We start from the raw sequence: 8609 nt of genomic DNA, 5'->3' as shown, positions 1-8609 counted from the left end.
ATAATAGATGCAGCTGAGCCTGATCAATGTGTTTTATTATAGGGCATAACTGATTACGTGTCTGTCCCCCTGGTTGAAATGAAGCTTCAGTCAGCATTAGTTACAGGTCTAGTTCGTGTGGGCATCATGAACCAGTTACCACTGAAAGAGGTCACTTTCTACTGGGGTAATTTCTCAGAAGGACAAGTGAGTGCAGCCTGTGTATCAAAAAGTGAGAAGAGGATACAAGAACTGAAGGTCGAATGTCCACTTCACTGAACCCTGCCTGTGCTGTAACTAGATGGCAAAATCCTGTCTTGGCATTGAGAATTTTAACGCTAATGATGTACCAGATGATATTTCTCTTGCCAATACTTTCTTTGGCCACTTGACTGACTCTGAGGTTCAGGGCTTCCCAAACAGTAGTGCAGGTCTAGGACTGACTGAGAGGCAGAGATCTGATCCAGAGAAAAAAGCTTTGATTGACTCTGCAGTGAGTGAGGAAGAATGCGCGGCTGAGTTGTCTGAGTGTTTCTATCTAAGAGCGAACGGTGTGTTGAAGAGTCAGTGGAGTCCCCCACCCCCACGCTACTCATAATGATGAGTGGAAGAGGGTATATCAAGTGGTTATTCCAAATGTATGGAAGCAAGAGATTCCAGCAATTGCTCATGATTCTGTTTACCAGGACACTTGGGGTGAAGAGGACTCTGTTTCGGATCTGGCAGTATTTCGACTTGCCTGGAATTAGCCGAATTAACAGGTACTTTGAGTCATGCCACACATGCCAGCTGATGAAGACTAAACTTTGTGCCGGGGTTCATGTTAAAATCAGAATAAAGTGAATCGCTTTTCAGAACAGTCAGTCAACTGTTAGGATCACAGAGAAAAGTCAAATGTCATGGTTACAGTGCAAAGTCACTTCAAACATTTTTGTTTTTCTTTGAACAAAACTCGGTGGAAGGATTAAGAGATAGACAAGAATGTAGCTATTCGATATTGAGGGGAGCTACTGAAGATCTAGCTAGAAGAACAAATATAGAAATTCGGCTCTTAACCCAGTTGATTGGCCAGGGTACGGAGCTCGTTAAGTGGTCCTTCCTGTTTATCTCTTCAGTCCAAATCTCATCGGCAGATCTGAATTTAAAAGCATAACGAAAGAGCAACATCAGTTAAAGCCTCTGTGTTGCTTTGTTTCGCAGTGGAAGTGATGCAACTGCCACAGCTTAACTACAATTCGTTTGGAAAAATAAAGCAGGATCACAAATTCCCCTTCCTTAACCCGCCCCATCCTGACGTTTTCTGGGCAGTGGTACGCCCCAGTCCTGATATTTTTGGACCTTTTTTTTTTTTTTTGGCTCAAACATCCGCTTTTGGTGAGAAACATCGAAAATTCATAGAGAAATCGCTCACCTGAAGTTTAAAATACTCGATCAAGGTACGAGTACCTCCTTACCTGACTGGGTTTTCTAACAGGCTGGCACCAAAGAAAACGAGTTCTATGGGAGGGTAACTATTTTATCCACTCATAAACTGTATTTATTTATTTACTTGGTACGAATTTATATGTAGTACAAGAGTATATTGGTTTTCAAACAGTAATATAGGCATTATAAGCATTGTTTCACTCACTAACTCATCACCATTCATGACCTTTTTTTCCCACATTACTTGATCATCATTTCTGACTGTTTCTTCCTCTAATGCTATGTAAACTTTGTCCTCCACACTGTCATCGATTGGGGAATCACTCTGGCCCTGAATGTCTTTATTGGTCAGGTCAATGGTAACAGGTGAATTGCCGAGACAATGGCGTGCAGGGAGGGGGGGAGAGGTTATGCGGTGTAAGGCATTGTCTCTGCTTGGCATCTTGTAGAGGAATAGAGGAAGGTGTCCCGTGTATACGTGGCAAAAATCACTTGCGAAATCACTCGCGAAAATTGAAAATTGTGCAAATTAGGGACCTTGCAAAGTTGCCGCGTTAATTCACGTCTCCGGGATATGAGTGCACATCATGTCTATCTATCTATCTATAGCCCGACGCCCTAATCCCGCAAAGGGTGGCCACAGACAAAACGCCTCCAAGTCACTCTGTCACCCACCATTTGACTACCCTCCCCCTAACTCACCCCCCCCTCCCTCATATACCTCTCAACTCCATCTCTCCACCTCATCCTCGGTCTACCCCTCCCTCTCCCTCCCTCCACCTCACCTACATACACCCTCTTAGTCAGTCTTTCATTCTCCATTCTCTCCACATGTCCAAACCACCTCAGTGTATTTCTCCTAATCTTCTCAACCACATCCACATCTACCCCACAACGTTCCTTCACTTCTTCATTCGTCAACCTGTCCCTCCAAGTCACTCCACATGCTCCTCTCAAGTAACTCATTTCCACTGCTCTCACTCTTGACTTGTTCCCCTCTTGCAAGGTCCACGCCTCACTTCCATACGTCAGGGTAGGGATCACAATACCATCATGCAGTGACTTCTTAACTTCCATACTCACCTCCCTATTTCTCATCACTGCTTTCAGTGTACCAACAACCTTCCTTCCCTGCTGTACCCTTTCACGTACTTCATCCCCCAAAGTTCCATCCTTACTCATCACACTACCCAAGTACTTGAATGCACTCACATTCTCCATATCCTCACCATCCAACCTCACTGCACACTCTGTGACTTCATTCCTCTCAAACCCCATAACTTTACTTTTGTTTACATTAACTTTCAGCTCCCTCCTCCTACACACTGTCCCAAATTCATTCACCAAACCTTGCAACTCCCATTCATCTTCACTCAACAATACTGTATCATCAGCAAACAGCAACACCGGAAGCTTCCAAATCTCACCCTCATTCATTAGGGCCAGCCCCACATCCACTGCCCTACCTTGCACCTCCTTCACAACCCCATCCATATATATATTAAACAGCCATGGAGACATCACACACCCCTGTTTCAGTCCCACACTGAGATCAAAGAACTCACTCAGCTCACCATCCACTCGCACCGTAGCCCTAGCTCCCTCGTACATACTCTTCACAGCACTCAACAATTTCCCCTCCACTCCATATATTCTTAATACCTTCCACGTACCTTGCCTATCTATTCTGTCATAAGCTTTCTCCATGTCCATGAAGGCAGCATACACTTTCCTTCCCTTCTCTAGATACTTCTCCACTAAACATCTTAGAACAAATATCTGATCTACACACCCTTTTCCCTTCCTAAATCCCCCTTGTTCTTCTCCAACTAGCTCCTCTGTCATATGCCTAACCCTATCAATGAGTATTCTACCATATATTTTACCAGTCACACTAAGAAGGCAAATACCCCTATGGTTACCACATACTTCTCTCTCCCCTTTTCCTTTGTACAGAGGAACAATTATACCTGATTTCCAGTCCTCTGGAACCCTTCCCTCTTCCCAAGCCAATCTACACAACTTCCATATCCACTCCACAACAATCTCACCCCCATACCTAAGCATTTCACCACACACGCCATCAATTCATGGGGCCTTTCCCAGCTTAATCTTCTTCATCGCTTCCACTACTTCCGCCCTACTGATCTCTTCCTCCCTCCTCTCATCTCTTCTTCTCCCAGCCATTCCCCAACCACTTATACTCACACTGCTCTCACTCTCTACATTCAACAAATCCTCAAAGTGCTCCTTCCATCTCCTCAATTTCTCTCTCTTCTCCACCAACAATCTATTATTCCTATCTTTCACTCCCCTATTATTTCCCCTTTCACACTGCCTTACTTTCTTTACCTCCTTCCAAAACAATTTCTTACTCTCCCTCCATTTCACACTCAGATTCCTCCCAAACTCTTCATCCACTTTCTTCTTACTCTCCTTTACCAGTCTCTTAACCTCCCTTCTCCTGCTCACATATATCTCTCTCTTCTCTCTCTCATCTTCTCCCCTACCTCTACTTGCCAACCATTCACCATATGCCTTCTTCTTTTGTTCCACAGCTCGTTTCACCTCATCATTCCACCATGCTTTCCCTTGCACACCCTTGCATCTCCTCCTCACTCCACATCATGTGAGGACATGAATTCACGTCTCCGGGACGCGGCAGGTTAAATGAGAAAATGATGTAGTTATGTCCATATATGATTCTTGTGCTGCTGACAGGAATGATTCTATTCACACACACACACACACACACACACACACACACACACACACACACACAGAAAGAGAGAGAGAGAGAGCATTAGTGTGTGGCGGACGAATAGAAAGTTCGATAAATGGAAAACCAAACAACACCATGGAAGTGCGACAAATCAAATGGTCATGGCCATGGATACAAAATATTCATTTACATGTATTATAGTTATCGGGCAGGATAGTGTACTTTATATATATATATATATATATATATATATATATATATATATATATATATATATATATATATATATATGTAAAAGTAGGACATCACAGAGGCACATACATATAAGGATATATATATCTATATATGAGAGAGAGAGAGAGAGAGAGAGAGAGAGAGAGAGAGAGAGAGAGAGAGAATTCTGTGTGCACACAATAAGCGCTTACCTCTTTAAGTTTTTTTTTTTTTTATGCAACAAAGATGGAACCAAAGGCCAGGAGCCCTCACAATCGTTCCCTCCAATAAAAAATCAAAAACAAGATAACAGAAAGCCATATTCAAGATCCGTTTGATTCGAGATGCCCTGACACACTGCATTCGAAAATCCGGAGATCATACGCAGTATGACGTACAAACAGAGGGAGACAGTTCCAGAGCTGACCTGCTGCATACATGAAGGACCGGGTTAAATGGTTATCGGCTTAACTCCTGCATTAGAGAGCCGGACAGAGGAGGGATAAGAATTTGTTCCTAGACGGGTGCTACACTCTCTCCGTAGTGGTGGAGGGATGCAGGTGGACAGTTCAGAAAAGCAGTGACCACTGCAATAGCGATAGAAAAGAAAAAAAAATGCAAAAGTGCGACGAAGAGACAGAGACTGAAGGAAGCCTGTAAGAGGAGGAGCGTTAATGAGAAGAAAATCCTTTGACTTCTTGCTAAGAAGAGCTGCATGTGGGGAGCCTCACATGAGTGGGGAATAATACCCTTGAACAAAGTTAGCAACTGTGCTGGGGTTAAGAAGGCACGGAGTCTGCTCAGCACACCTGATCTCTTGAAGTAGCCGAAAACTAGGGAAAGGAGAGAGGACAGGTGACGCCCCCTCCCCCCCGTCACCGTGCCTGCTCAAGGAAATTTTATTTATAAGGCGTCCAACACCGCCAAGTACCTCCGCATGTAAACACAGAAATATAATAAATCTTGTTTCGGACAATAATTAGTGAGGGTTGACTCTGTGAATTAAATCTGTTTGGCTTTATAGAACTGGACAAAATAATGTAGTGATTCCGATACAAATTACATTTTTTGTGTGTGAACTCGGAAACAATTGCAGCGAAACAATGTTTTGTTCGTGTCCTGGAAAATTTACTGAACAAATTAATGTTTTTTTTCTTTTTTTTTTTCTTTACCTCAGTGAAATAGTTTTGCTCCAACAAAGAGAAAATGTTGTCTTTTTATGAAACGTTTAACAATAATTACCATTTATTGAACCCTCTACAGATTTTCAATGTTTTTAATGACCTCTTCATTAATATGGACGTCACCGAGACGTTGAAAATATTGTAGGAGGTGGAATGGGACATTTAAAATAGCCACCTTACGCAATCAGTTACCGATATTCAATGTCATTAATTTATTTTTCTTTTTACTAAGTTTGGCTACACTTAAGTTGAATTAAATAGTCTGGCGGCAGCCAGACGCCGTCATAATCGTACTGAAGGAACGTTTGTGTGTGTGTGTGTGTGTGTGTGTGTGTGTGTGTGTGTGTGTGTGTGTGTGTGTGTGTGTGTGTGTGTGTGTGTGTGTGTGTGTGTGAGAGAGAGAGAGAGAGAGAGAGAGAGAGAGAGAGAGAGAGGCGGGGGGTACTGTAAGTCTATATATAGTGCATGTGAGTTTGTTTTTCCTGTATGGTTACGTGCTCCTATCATCATGAATGAATGCATGTGTTCAACGGACGCATTCATGTACAGATGCACGGATGCAGCCATTTGCAATTCAACGTACGTGTATATGTAAAGAAGTCAGTCAGTATACACATGCAAATGTACACACATATAAGTACACTAAAATACATGCGCAAACAAATACATACACATCTATACAAATAATGTCCATACCTAATACAAATGTGCATATAAATACGTAAACACTGATACACACACACACACACACACACACACACACACACACACACACACAATGGGACTAAACAGCTATTTCACTGGGCAGTTCAGTGTCACTGTATCAAGCAATGTACGATGTGTTCTGTTATAAACATCATTTGACAATATATAATATACCTTAGCATACTAGTATGAACTAGAAAGCGCTCAGTGGGCACATACCTCCGCCAATGCCATTGCAAGATCCGGATCCAGATCCGCCTCCAAATTTAATCAGTCCTTCCTAGCCCTTGGCCCATCCTTCCACAAATTTAATTGAATTTCACTGAGAACTTTTGGAGATATTGTGTGTACAAACAAACAAACAGGCACGCATAGGTGAATACATAACCTCCTCCAAATTCGTTAGCGGAGGTAATCAGTACCATCCCACATCATCTATTCCAGCTAAGACTAGTATTGTTCATTTAAGGTAATACAGAGTGCGCAACTTTGTAAATACTTTCCCCCATTCGTATTTTTTCAACCAAAAACTTCCCATATTACTAATAAACCGATTATTACTATTATTATTATTATTATTATTATTGTTACCCGTCCTCTCCCCAGAGGGGCTCGGGGACTGGTATTGTTTTCACCTGGTTTGTCTGTTTTTCTGTCTGTCTGTCTGTCTCTCTGTTCACAACTTTACCCGAAAAATACTGGTACGATTTTGACTAAAATTACAGGGATGATGGGCTATGACCTTCTGATCACCTGATTAAATTTTCATCCAAACTGGGCCAAGGCCCAAGCTGTCGCCCCCCCCCCAAAAAAAAAATATATATATATATATATATATGATGAAGAAGAGAGGGAGTCTTTCTGGAATGATGCTGATGAGGGTCTGCAGAGTTTTGGAGCGAATGTGAATGTGGTAATGATGGGAGATCTGAATGCTAGAGTGGGAAATGTAGCAGTTGAAGGCGTAGTTGGTATGCATGGTGTGCCTGGAAGAAATGAAAATGGGGAACGAATGATAGCGATGTGTGTTGAGCGAGAGATGGTGATTGGAAATACGCTGTTTGAGAAGAAAGATATTTATAAGTATACATGGGTGAGACAGGAGGGTGGAAGGGTTGTTGATAGAGCTTTGATGGACTATGTGGTTGTGTCTAGGAATGTAATAGGAAGATTGTTGGATGTGAGAGTTCTGAGAGGGAAGGGTGGAGGTATGTCTGACCACTACCTGGTGGAGGGAAAGTTAAGAGTAGGTAAGAGATGGGTGAGAGCTAGGAGGGTTCGGTGTGGCAGGGAGGTTTTGAAAGTGAGTGAGTTGGATAAAAGAGAGAAAAAGATAGAGTATCAGGAGAAATTGAAAGATGAGTGGAACGCACTGAAAGATCAGGAAAATGGCAGTGTGGAGGAGGAATGGCAGTTGTTTAAGAGTGCTGTGGTGGGGCATGCAGAAGAGGTGTGTGGTGTGAGACGTGTGGGTGGTGGTGTAAGAAAAGGAAGTGAATGGTGGTGCGAGGAAGTAAGTATGGCTGTGGCTGAGAAGAGACGTGTATATGAAGTGTGGCTGCAGAGGAAGGATGAGATGTCATATGAAAGGTATAAGGAAAAGAGGAATAGGGCGAGAAGGGCTGTGCGTGATGCTAAAGTGGCAGCAGATGAGAGGTGGGGTAGGCGGCTTACAGAGAATTTTCAACAGAATAAGAAAATGTTTTGGAAGGCGGTGAAAAGGGTGTGAAAGGGAGAGTCTGGGAAGGAAGAACGAGTAAAAGCAGAGGATGGATGGATGTTAATTGAGATGGATGCAGTAAGGAAGAGATGGGCAGAGTATTTTGAAAGATTGTTAAATGTAGAGGAGGAAAGGGTGGCTGAGATTGTGGCAGATGGAAGGGTGCAAAGAATAAATGTGTTGGGAGAGTTGAATGATTCTTTGATCACGAAGGAGGAAGTGGAGAAGGCAGTAAAGAAGATGAAAACAGGGAAAGCTGCAGGTATGGATGGGTGTGCTGTGGAATGCCTGAAAGGTGGTGACCATTGTTGACTGGTTAGTAAGATTGTTGAATGTGTGCTTTGTGAAAGGTATGGTGCCAATTGACTGGGCAAGTGCTTGTGTGGTCCCGTTGTATAAAGGCAAGGGTGATAAGTATGAATGTACTAGCTTTAGGGGTATAAGTCTGTTGAGTGTTGTAGGTAAGGTTTATGGTAGAGTGTTAATTATGAGAGTTAAAGAGGGTACAGAGGGAGTGATTGGTGAAAAGCAGTGTGGCTTTAGGAGAGGGAGGGGATGCATGGATCAGGTGTTTGCTGTGAGACAAGTGTGTGAAAAGTATTTAGCGAAAGGCAAGGATGTGTTTTGGGCATTCATGAATTTAGAGAAAGCGTATGACAGA

This window comes from Coenobita brevimanus, chromosome 75, assembly GCF_032717465.1.
Source record: "Coenobita brevimanus isolate Jiangsu-jjx chromosome 75, ASM3271746v2, whole genome shotgun sequence".
NCBI classification, from domain to species: Eukaryota; Metazoa; Arthropoda; class Malacostraca; order Decapoda; family Coenobitidae; genus Coenobita; species Coenobita brevimanus.
Note: the sequence above shows the minus strand (reverse complement) of the source record.